General features: G+C 45.2%; 1 pseudogene; it reads right to left on the bottom strand.

Annotated features, from left to right (window-relative positions):
* Nucleotides 1-1,782: 1,782 nt before the first annotated feature.
* On the bottom strand, nt 1,783-9,343 carry LOC100457488 (keratin, type II cytoskeletal 8-like; annotated as a pseudogene).
* Between the last annotated feature and the right edge of the window lie 1,129 nt (nt 9,344-10,472).

Genomic DNA, 10,472 nt, shown 5'->3' with positions numbered 1-10,472 from the left:
GGTTATTATATAGATGAAATCTCAAAGGCAGCCTCCCTTAGAGGCAATAGATGGCACCTTTAACAGGTGCTAGACTCTCAGCTAGTCTCTTCAGGGTCAGAAAAAGACCTGGAAAGGGAAAAGAATCTCTACAGAATGTAAATTTCCCCCACAAGAGACGGTTTTGCAGGTCCCTTTCAAAATATGTCAAATAAATATATTTTGGGGTAAAATAGCTTGATACTTTAAAGGGCCTGCTATCTGTCATGTGATATTATACGAGAGTCAGGTTAGAAGTTGGTGTCTTATTGCTACAAAGAGTCTGTTTTGTTGGTCTTAAGATCTCTGTTTTAATATTAATGCTGGTCAGTTGTGCCTGAACTCCAAAGGGAGGCGAGCATAATAAGGCGTCTGACCCGCTTCCCATCATGGCCTGAACTAGTTTTTCAGGTTTCTTTGGAATCCCATTGGCCGAGAGGAGGGCTCCATTGAGTCCACTGTGGGGTTTTTTGTTTGTTTCTTTGTTTACAATAGGAAAAGCAGATACTGAGCAGACCTTTCAATCATTCCCTTTGGCAGGGGTTGGGGGGACTCCACTGACTAATCTATATCCCCATGGCAGAGGCTGCAGTGAGGAGAAGCCTATAATCAGAAGAGGTTGTCTCCACGCTCCAGCCTCTCCCATTTCCTCCAGTCTCTAGAGCTAAGGAAGTAGCCCAGTTAGCCCAAGCTCAAATTCTTTTCGTTTTGTTTGTTTGGTTGGTTGGTTTTTGAGACAGGGTCTCTGATGCCCAGGCTGGAGTACAGTTGTGCCATCATGCCTCACTGCAGCCTCGACCTCTGGGCTCAAGCAATCTTCCTGCCTTAACCTCCCAAGTAGCTGGGACTACAGGTGCAAGCCACCAGGCTGGCTAATTTTTGTATTTTTTGTAGACAAGTCTCGTCATGTTGCCCAGGCTGGTCTTGAACTCCTGGGCTCAAGCAATTCACTGGCCTTGACCTCCCAAAGTGCTGGGATTATAGGCATGTGCCAACATACCCAGCCCACCAAGCCCAGATTCCATACACAATGTTCATAATTTATTCAATTAATCGTGTAGTATTAAAATTCTCCCACAAAGTTAAAAGTCCCTTGAAAACATTATTTTAAAGATGGTATCATTGCCATGTTTTAATTAAATATTTCCCATTATTGGAGTGTTAGACAATTTCTCTTTTTCACCACATATATGATGCTGTAATAAACATCTTTATCCACATAACCAATGACTTCCTTTTTCATCTAGGCAAACTCTCTTAAAATCGAAGTGAACCATACATATGGAAAAGTGCAAAAATCAAAAGAGCACAGTTTAATGACCTTTCACAAAGTGAATACCTCACAGAACCACCACCCAGATCAAGAAACAGAATATTGCCAGAACCCAAGGCCCTTTTGTGTCTCCATCTAATCACTACACTTCCCCTCAGAGTAATACTATCCTAACTTTAAGCATCATTAGATTAAATTTTCTATAAATTCAAACATACATTATATTTATATGGTTGCTTATTTATCTTATAAAGTATAAATACAAATATAAATTATATTTATATATTTACTAATATATTTCATACTTACATATATATTTATGTTTTAGATACATTTTAATGTATTTTATGTCATCTATACATAAATATATATTTGAATTTTATACAAATTCAAGTATAAAATTGTGCAGATTTTTTTTTCAGAGCTAGCTGAGGTTATTTTGGACAAAAAAAAAAAACAAAAAACAGCAATTGAATTGTTTTGTAGCTGGAGGCATGGGCAAAGGGGGTGCCCCAGGGAGTGAACTCCCCCGAACGTGGGCTGAGGATGAGGGCTGAGCCTGAGGTGGATCTCCTGTTCCCTGTGCTTCCCTCACAGCGGACTCCCTCCCCTGCTCTGGGTCAGCCAGGAGGGGCAGGCTGGGAGGGGCTGCCGCAGCTGTTCACTTGGACAGGACGTCAGAGGACTCGGACTCCAGCTTCCCATCATGGGTCTCGATCTTCTTCACAACCACGACCCTGGTGGAGCTGGTGCGGCTGAATGAGCTGGAGCCCACGCCAGAGCCAAAGCTGGAGCCCAGGCGGTAGCTGATGCCGGGGCTTGTGAGGCTCCCATAGGCCGAGCTCAGCCCACCTGCATAGCTGCTGGTGGTCTTCGTATGGATACTCAACGGTCTGCATCCCAGACTCCAGCCGGCTCTCCTCGCCCTCCAGCAGCTTCCTGTAGGTGGCGATCTCGATGTCCAGGGTAAGCCTGACGTTCGTCAGCTCCTGGTACTCACGCAGCTGCCTCGTCATGTCCTGTTGGCCCGCTGCTGGGTGGCCTCCAGCTCGGACAGCTTGGCGTTGGCACCCTTAACAGCCAGCGCCCCACGCTGCTCGGCATCTGTGATGGCGGCCTCCAGGGAAGCCCTCTGGCCTTTGAGGCTCTCGGTCTCAGCCTGGAGCCGGCTGATGTTCCAGTTCATCTCTGAGATCTCAGTCTTTGTGTGCAGTAGGTCATCCCGGTGCTTCCCAGCTAGCGTCTGCAGCTCCTCCTACTTGATCTGGTACATGCTCTCAGCCTCAGCCCGGCTGCAGTTGGCAATCTCCTCGTACTGCACCTTGACCTCAGGGATGATGCTGTCCATGTCCAGAGAGCAGCTGTTGTCCATGGACAGCACTATAGACATGTGGGAGATCTGGGACTGCAGCTCCCGGATCTCCTCTTCATACAGCTGCCTGAGGAAGTTGATCTCGTCAGTCAGCCCTTCCAGGGGGGACTCCAGCTCTACCTTGTTCATGTAAGCTTCATCAACATCCTTCTTGATGAGGACAAATTCATTCTCCATCTCTGTATGCTTATTGATTTCATCCTCATACTTGTTCTTGAAGTCCTCCCCCAGCCCCTACATGTTGCCAAGCTCTGCCTCCAGCTTCAGCTTCTCCTGGCCCAGAGTCTCCAGCTGCCGCCTAAGGTTGTTGATGTAGCTCTCCAACATGTTGTCCATGTTGCTCCGAGCTGTCTTCTGCTGCTGCAGGAGGCTCCACTTGGTCTCCAGCACCTTGTTCTGCTGCTCCAGGAACCGTACCTTGTCGATGAAGGAGGCAAACTTGTTGTTGAGGGTCTTGATCTGCTCCTTCTCCTGGGTGCACACGGCCTGGATGTTGGGGTCCACCTCCAGGTTAAGGGGGCTTAGCAGGCTCTGGTTGACCACGATGGCGGTGATGCCTCCCATGCCACTGGCCCCACCATAGCCTCCACCCAGGCCACCCTGAAAGCTGCTGCTCCCCACTCGGGAGCAGCTCAAGGAGCTGATGCAGACACCAGGCCCACTCACGTAGGTGCAGCTGCTGAAGGCCCAGGGGCCAGAGGTGGACACTTTGAAGGACTTCTGGGTCACTCTGATGGATGTGATGGAGGCAGGAGTCGAGGCAGGCAGGCTGAGCCAGGTGGAGATTCCAGAAGGAGTGGAGATGGGGCTTTTTTTATGAGCTGGGGTCTCACTATGTTACCCAGGCTGGTCTTGAACTCTTGGACTCAAGCAGTCCTCCCACCTTGGCCTTCCAAAGGGCTGGGATTAGAGGTGTGAGCCACCCTGCCTGGCCTAGATTTTACATCTGGTTCCTTTGCTCAACATTGTTTGTAAGGTTCATCCATGATGTTTCTCTTGTAGCAATAATTCATTTTCATTGCTGTATATTATTCCATTGGGTGAATACACACAACTTTTCTTTTGTATTTTGTTCAGTGTTTCTAGTTCTTAGCAGGAGCATTAGGCTGCTACAGGCTACTCAACCATGGCCAGAAGCAGAAGTCCACTTATTTAGTTTTGTTAAATTCTAAGAAGTAGAATTCCTGGGCAAAAAGAATATTTTTTAAGCCATTGATGCACACTGCTCATTGTTTTCCACAAAAGCTGTGACAATTTACACTCAGGAAAAAATCATGAAGTTCTTCTGAGGGATGAGCATCAAGAGTCATCCTAATAATAACAAAAAGTTTTAAATCTTACTAATAGTACTTAATAGTGTCAATATTGTATTAAGGCTGTTTCATATATAAATTATAAGTATTAAAATGCTGGTATCATATTTCACAAAGTTTTTTGTGCCAATTTATTACTTAATTCTCACAAAACTCTGAGGGGTAAATTTTATTGCTGTCTCATTTTAAAGATGAAGGAACTATGGCTCAGAAAAACTGAAGTGTCTTGCCTATGTCACCTGACTAACGGCCAACAGATAGTCTTCCTTACCCATGGCAGGCTAAACCTTGCCTAAATTGCTGAAGAAGCATCCCAGATTCTTCAGGCTAAAATAGGTACCAAGGAGAAGGACATGTCGCCCTTTTGTATGGACATGAGCATCCTTCAAAGCCCAGTTCAAATGACAACCCCTTTCCCAAGGGACTCTTCCCTCCCTACCCACCCTATTGGAAGTAACACAACCACAACTTCCTTCTGGAAGCCACACCCCTATACTGGAAAGGGGCCCTTGCCTACAAGATCCTGGAATGTCACTGCTGAGATCATTTAGTCCAGGGATTACAAATAGGGAGCACACACCAGTGAGGCTACCTGCTCCCTTGTCAATGGCAGACATAACAAATCAATCACCATCTAGCCACTGTCTCCCACGCTGAGTCCATCTGAGACCATCTCACCCTCAGCTACCACGCTGGCTTTGTCTCTATTCCTTGTGCATGCCAAGTTCCATCCCACCTTGTGACCCACACATTGGCCGCAGCCAGATCTCCTCATGACTGAGTTTTTCTTGTCCTCTCAGGTCTCAGCTCAAATATCATCTCCTGCTGATCCCCCCAAATCTAAGGTAGCATCACCTTCCCTGATTTGTCTTCTCTTATGATAATTTTTAAATTTAATTTATTTAGCTGTCTGTTTTTATAGTTGTTGTATCCTGAGAACTGAGCCTCTTCTAAGTTGTTCACCTATTCCCCAGTGCCTGAAAGAGTCCCTGGTACTCAGCAGTTGCTCAATTAGTAATTGCTGAATGAGTGAGTTAATCAACATGCAATTTTCTGCTGAGTCCAGGTATGACCTGAAAAGCCTTCCCATCACAGTGTTACAGCCATTCGCTACCAGGAATCAGAAGTAAAATGTGGAATAAAATATTTTTGCCATGCCTAACTTCCTTAATTCCCCCATTTTACAGATGGGAAAACTGAGGCCCAGAATAAGAGACTTGCCTTTCCCAAAACTACAGAATGAGGGAGGGGCAGAGCTAGGACTGACACCAGCTCCTCCCACGCCCCCATCCTTCCTGCTCCTCCCCAGCACAGGGAAACGCCGGAAGAGCTGTCATAATGTCTCAGCCACAAAGCAGAGGATCCTGGCCACGGAGCTCTGGAGCTTGCCTATGAATTACGCACCTAATTACCAGCTGCCTTTTTTTTTCTATTCTGTGGGTAAAAGTCTGATCACATAGAAGATTCTCCCTGTGTTTCCGTGGATACCAAGCAATCTAATTTCAAACTCCCTTGCAAATGGCAAGTGAGTGAACTTAATTTTAATAAAAACAAGGAAAATCATACGTGTGAGCTTAATAAAATCTAATTTGGGCAATTTAGGGCTCAGAAAATAAAGCCTTTATGTAAAAACTAGCAATTAGCTTTATGAAACAATACAGTGAACCTTGGCATAGGGGAGAGTTGGGAGCTGGAAGACTTGAGGATAAGGAAATGTGGCAATAATATAAGAAAGCTAAAGGGGCAGGGAGCCTGGTTCCTGGGGTCAGAGGGTTCAAGTTCAAGTACACAAGCTACCACTTCTTAGCTCTGTGACCTTGAGAGAGTCGCTTTTCCTCTCTAGACCCTATTGTCCAAACCCTAGTGTCTTTGTTTGTAAAATGAAGTTAATAAAACCTCCTTGACCTAGTAGAATGGTTGTACAGACAATAAGAAAACAAATAGGCAAGAGCTTTGTAAAAGTGTCCAGCAATTGTTATCTCATCATTTGTCCCATCTAACATTCTTCCCAGCAAAGAGAGAAAAGAAGGCTAGTGGAGCCTATCACCTGGATCGGGGATGTAGGATGGAGTGGTGTTACTGGAAAGGGGTCCTTATCCAGACCCCAACAGAGGGTTCTTGGACCTCACACAAGAAACAATTTGGGGCAAGTCCAAAAAGTAAAGTGAAAGCAAGTTTAAAAAAGTAAAAGAATAAAGAATGGCTACTCCATAGGCAGAGCAGTGGTGTGGGCTGTTCGACTGATTATACTTACAGTTATTTCTTGATTGTATGCTAAATAAGGGGTGGATTATTCATGAGTTTTCCAGGAAAGGTGTGGGCGATTCCCGGAACTGAGGGTTCCTCCCCTTTTTAGACCATATAGGGTAACTTCCTGACATTGCCGTGGCTTTTGTAAACCGTCATGGCACTGGTGGGAGTGTCTTTTAGCATGCTAATGCATTGTAATTAGTGTATAATGAGGAGTGAGGATGACCAGAGGTCACTTTCAACGCCATCTTGGTTTTGGTGAGTTTTGGCCAGCTTCTTTACCGCAAACTATTTTATCAGCAAGGTCTTGTGACCTGTATCTTCTGCTGACCTTCTATCTCATCTTGTGACTAAGAATGCCTAACCTCCTGGAAATGCAGCCCAGCAGGTCTCGGCCTTATTTTACCCAGCCCCTGTTCAAGATGGAGTCGCTCTTGTTCAAATGCCTCAGACAGTGGGGGTAGAGGGCAGGTATGCAAACTTCCACATTCACCTTGCATTTAGATGTCGCAGACCTATGGCACGCTGCCAGAGGTGACTCCCAGAAGTGGTTTACAGGAGCCAGAAGCAAATTTCCAAGTCAGAGTGAGCCTGGGGGAAGACCTGAGGCTCTTGACATGTAATCGCTGTAGCCCAGCACATCTGCACCACTGACAGGTCCCCTTTACATAGAGATCTCTACAGGCAGGTTGTATTATTCCCATTCTACAGAGGAGGAAAATGAACCACTGAGAGACACAGCAGCTAAACTCAGGTCACCCAACTAGTTGACCCATCCAAGACTCAAGTTAGGTTTCCTGATTCCATCCTCCAGCCCACTTACCAGCACCTCCCATGGTTACAAAAGCAAGTGACTGTGAGAGTGAGAACCTGCTATATCTGTTGTGTCCCTTCTTCCCCAAGGGCATGTGCAGCTTCTATCAGAGTTGCTAGGAGCCACATCCGCAAAGAGCGTGGTCTTCATCACGCATCACTCCAGAAGCAGTGGCTTTTCCACTCCAGGCAGAAAGCAATCTTTTCCTAGTGCCTTCCCAGAAGCAAAGTGGGTAATTAATTGCACTGAATAACACATTAAATGTACTAATAATTGGGTAGTCACAGCAAAATGATTACTTTGAAGAAATATTACCAACTCCCTGTTGTACTTAACATTTCTCCTTATTTATCATTACCATTTTAATCAATAATAGTCACAATACTAATAAATCCGTCTTAATTTTAATTGTTTTCAATTTGATGTACCAGTACTTGAGTATTCTGAGCATACTTCATTATTTATATTAATTTAAGAACACTTAAAGTCAAATTACGTAGTTTGTACTTTCAAGTAGGTAGGTAATTATGACAAAGTTTCTCTAGATTCAGCATTTTCATGCACTGAGCAGTGTGAGGTGTCAGGTGTCTGCCCATTTCTGTTAGGCTCAAGGGTCAGGGATGGAGAGGATAAAGGAAGACTCTCACAGCCTCCACTTGAATTAGCATATTCTGGCCTTTTAAAAGAGGTTTGGGTCTCTGAAAGTATGATTAATAGCTCAATGGCTTTGCCTTTACTTATGTTGTCTAGCCATGAATGCAGCATTCATCCATTCATTCACCAACACCCAGGGCCAAATACTGTGCTAACACCAGAGACAGAAAGATAGAGTGAGAAACTTAGAAAATGTGAGAAAGGCTGGCCGTAGTCAACAGTTGGAAAAGGTAAATAACATGTAACTGAAGAAATCGAGGAGTGCTTCTGGGAGGCAGAGGCGTTTTCCTTGGTCTGGAAGGGTGGGTAACATTTGTCAGGGAAGTGACGGAGTGGACTCCAGCTTTGGCAGAAAGCCAGTTAGGAGGCTCTGGCAGAATGGGGGCTTTTCAAGGTGACACTGGAGCTAATGACAGAGAAAGTTCAGAAGGAAGAACCACGGCCAGTGTAAAATTGACCCTTGGACGTGGCTTAGAGTGGATGATTGGGAGTTAGTGATGCCAGAATGGAGAAAGAGGGAAGCCAGGAGGAGGAAGCCAGGTGGAAGAGGTAAAAAGATGGGTTTCTTAGGAAATCACCAAGTTCCGAGGGCCATAGAGTAGCCAGGAGAGAAATCTAGCAGGTAAAGTGCAGAAGCTGGCTACAGCCCAGAGGAGTAGACAGCACTGGAGAGAGGGTCTGGAAACCCTCTGATAGAGAATCCCATAGGTGAGAAAGGTGACAGTCACAGCTCTTGCCTCTGCGGGCTTCACTTCACAGGTATGTATAAACTGGCCACAGCCTCACAGATTTCAAGCCCCCTTGGAGGGCCCAGCCAAGAAAGTTTCTTCTCCCCTTCTCTGTCCAGCGCCAGCATAAAGGGCGCATCTTTTTGAATCAAATTGTACTGAATAGAAATTGCACAACTGTGTTGTCAATGGCCCTGTTTTGTGAGGACATCCTGCTGCCTAAAGGGGAGGGTGCAGGGGCTAGCATGACTCAGAGAAGTCATGCTGATAATGTGGAGATTAACAGCAATGGATGGGTCTGTGTCTCCACTCTGCATGGCTCGGATATCAAGGTCCTGGCACCAGCAATGATTTGCTAGGGTGTTGCAACTGGTGCTAATGATTTCTAAAAACCTAGAAGTTATAGGGGAGGAATTTAATGGGAAAGAGGCTCCACCTCCTGGTAATACTCAAAACCAACATTTCTTCAGCGCTTTACAGTTTATAAGCTTCTGTCAGCTTTTAAAATCTCATTTAACTCTCTATCTTGATCTGGGTGGTGGTTACCAGCTGCACATGTATGTAAAAAAAAATCATTGAGCTTATAGTTACAATTCATGCACTTCAGTCTATGTTATACTGCCATTTAAATTGTGTAAACAAATACATGGATAAATAAATAACCTCTTATTTAATTCTTCTAACCATCCTATGAAATTAGCAACTTTGTTATCCACAAGTGAAGGAACCTGAAGCTGAATGACTCACCCTGGATCCTGGGCTGATGAGTGAAATGACTAAGCCAGAATGGACTGGCATGGATTCCTCTGGAGCAATTTGAATAACAGGGATTATAACACAACAGGGCTTGGAAGGACCGAAGAGGGAGCAATCACGGTGCCAAAGGGCCCTTTGGAGGTCTTTGGGGATGAGATCTGCCATCTCCACCTTGCCCTCCCTTTCCCTGGGACACAGGTTTGACTTGGGCAGATATCTTTCTAAGTGCACATTTTCTATTGAACCACAACTCAGGGACAGGGAAAGTTCCAGGAGTCTGCATCTCAGGAGTCCTCCACATTGTTCCCCATTGGTCTCTCAAAGTCCCCTTGGAAATTTGCTAAAAATGAATAATACAAAGTAAAACCATCCTGGCGTTGTCAACAGGTTAGACTTTATACCTTCCTGTTCTTTCAAAAAGGAGCCGCTAACAAGCACCAGAATCTACCTGGCCCTTGGACCTCTGAAAGGGAATAGGAAGCCTGTCCTCCTTCCTGCCTGTGGGAAACAGACTCTTAAAACAAACAAACAAAATGAAGACAATAGCATGTGACAAGTAGAAGAATGTGCAAAGTGGGAATCCCAAACAGAATGTAACCAACTCCGCGGGGAGTGTCCAAGGAAGGCTTCACACACAAGGGGTGTGACTCGATTTATGCTTCTAAGCATAAATGAAAGTTTGGTGAGCGGAAAAGAGGAATATGCATTCCAGGCACCAGGAACAGTGTAAGCAAACACCCAGAGGCAAAAGCATATCAGATGAGGTTGGGGAGAAATCATGGGTAGTCAGAAGGGCCCAGGAATCTGGTTCCTTTCTTTACATACAAGAACTCCATTAAGGTTACCCTTGTGCCTCACCCATTAGAGAAGGGCTGGAGTAGAAGTGCCTCTGGTCTCAGTGGACCTTTAAAAAGGTTTGCAATTCAGATGTGGCAGCCTTCTGTTCTTGTCCTTATGTCCATGAACTCCAGAGGACTCAGAAATTCTTAAGTTCAAGCACACAAAATGTTAATGATTTAGCTTTCTCTTGGCTAATCCAGTTTGCAGCCTCCCCATATTCCTCTGCTTAGCAAAGCCCATCCTTAGGAATCTGACCTCCTCCAGGTTTCCAGCCCATTCTCAACTTAAAAGGAGGCAGTTTGGATATAGCATTTTCCCTGTGCCAAATAGCATAGTAAATTCATGCTTGACATATTTGTGTGCAACATGCATTTGAAGAATCTTCCAGAAACATGTTCTAGAAACAAGAGACTGCCAATAGCCAGGCCCTGATTTGCCACGCCCTGGAGTGGAG

Source organism: Pongo abelii, chromosome 13 (assembly GCF_028885655.2).
Source record: "Pongo abelii isolate AG06213 chromosome 13, NHGRI_mPonAbe1-v2.0_pri, whole genome shotgun sequence".
Classification (NCBI taxonomy): Eukaryota; Metazoa; Chordata; class Mammalia; order Primates; family Hominidae; genus Pongo; species Pongo abelii.
Note: the sequence above shows the minus strand (reverse complement) of the source record. Positions and strands in the feature narration are given on the sequence as shown.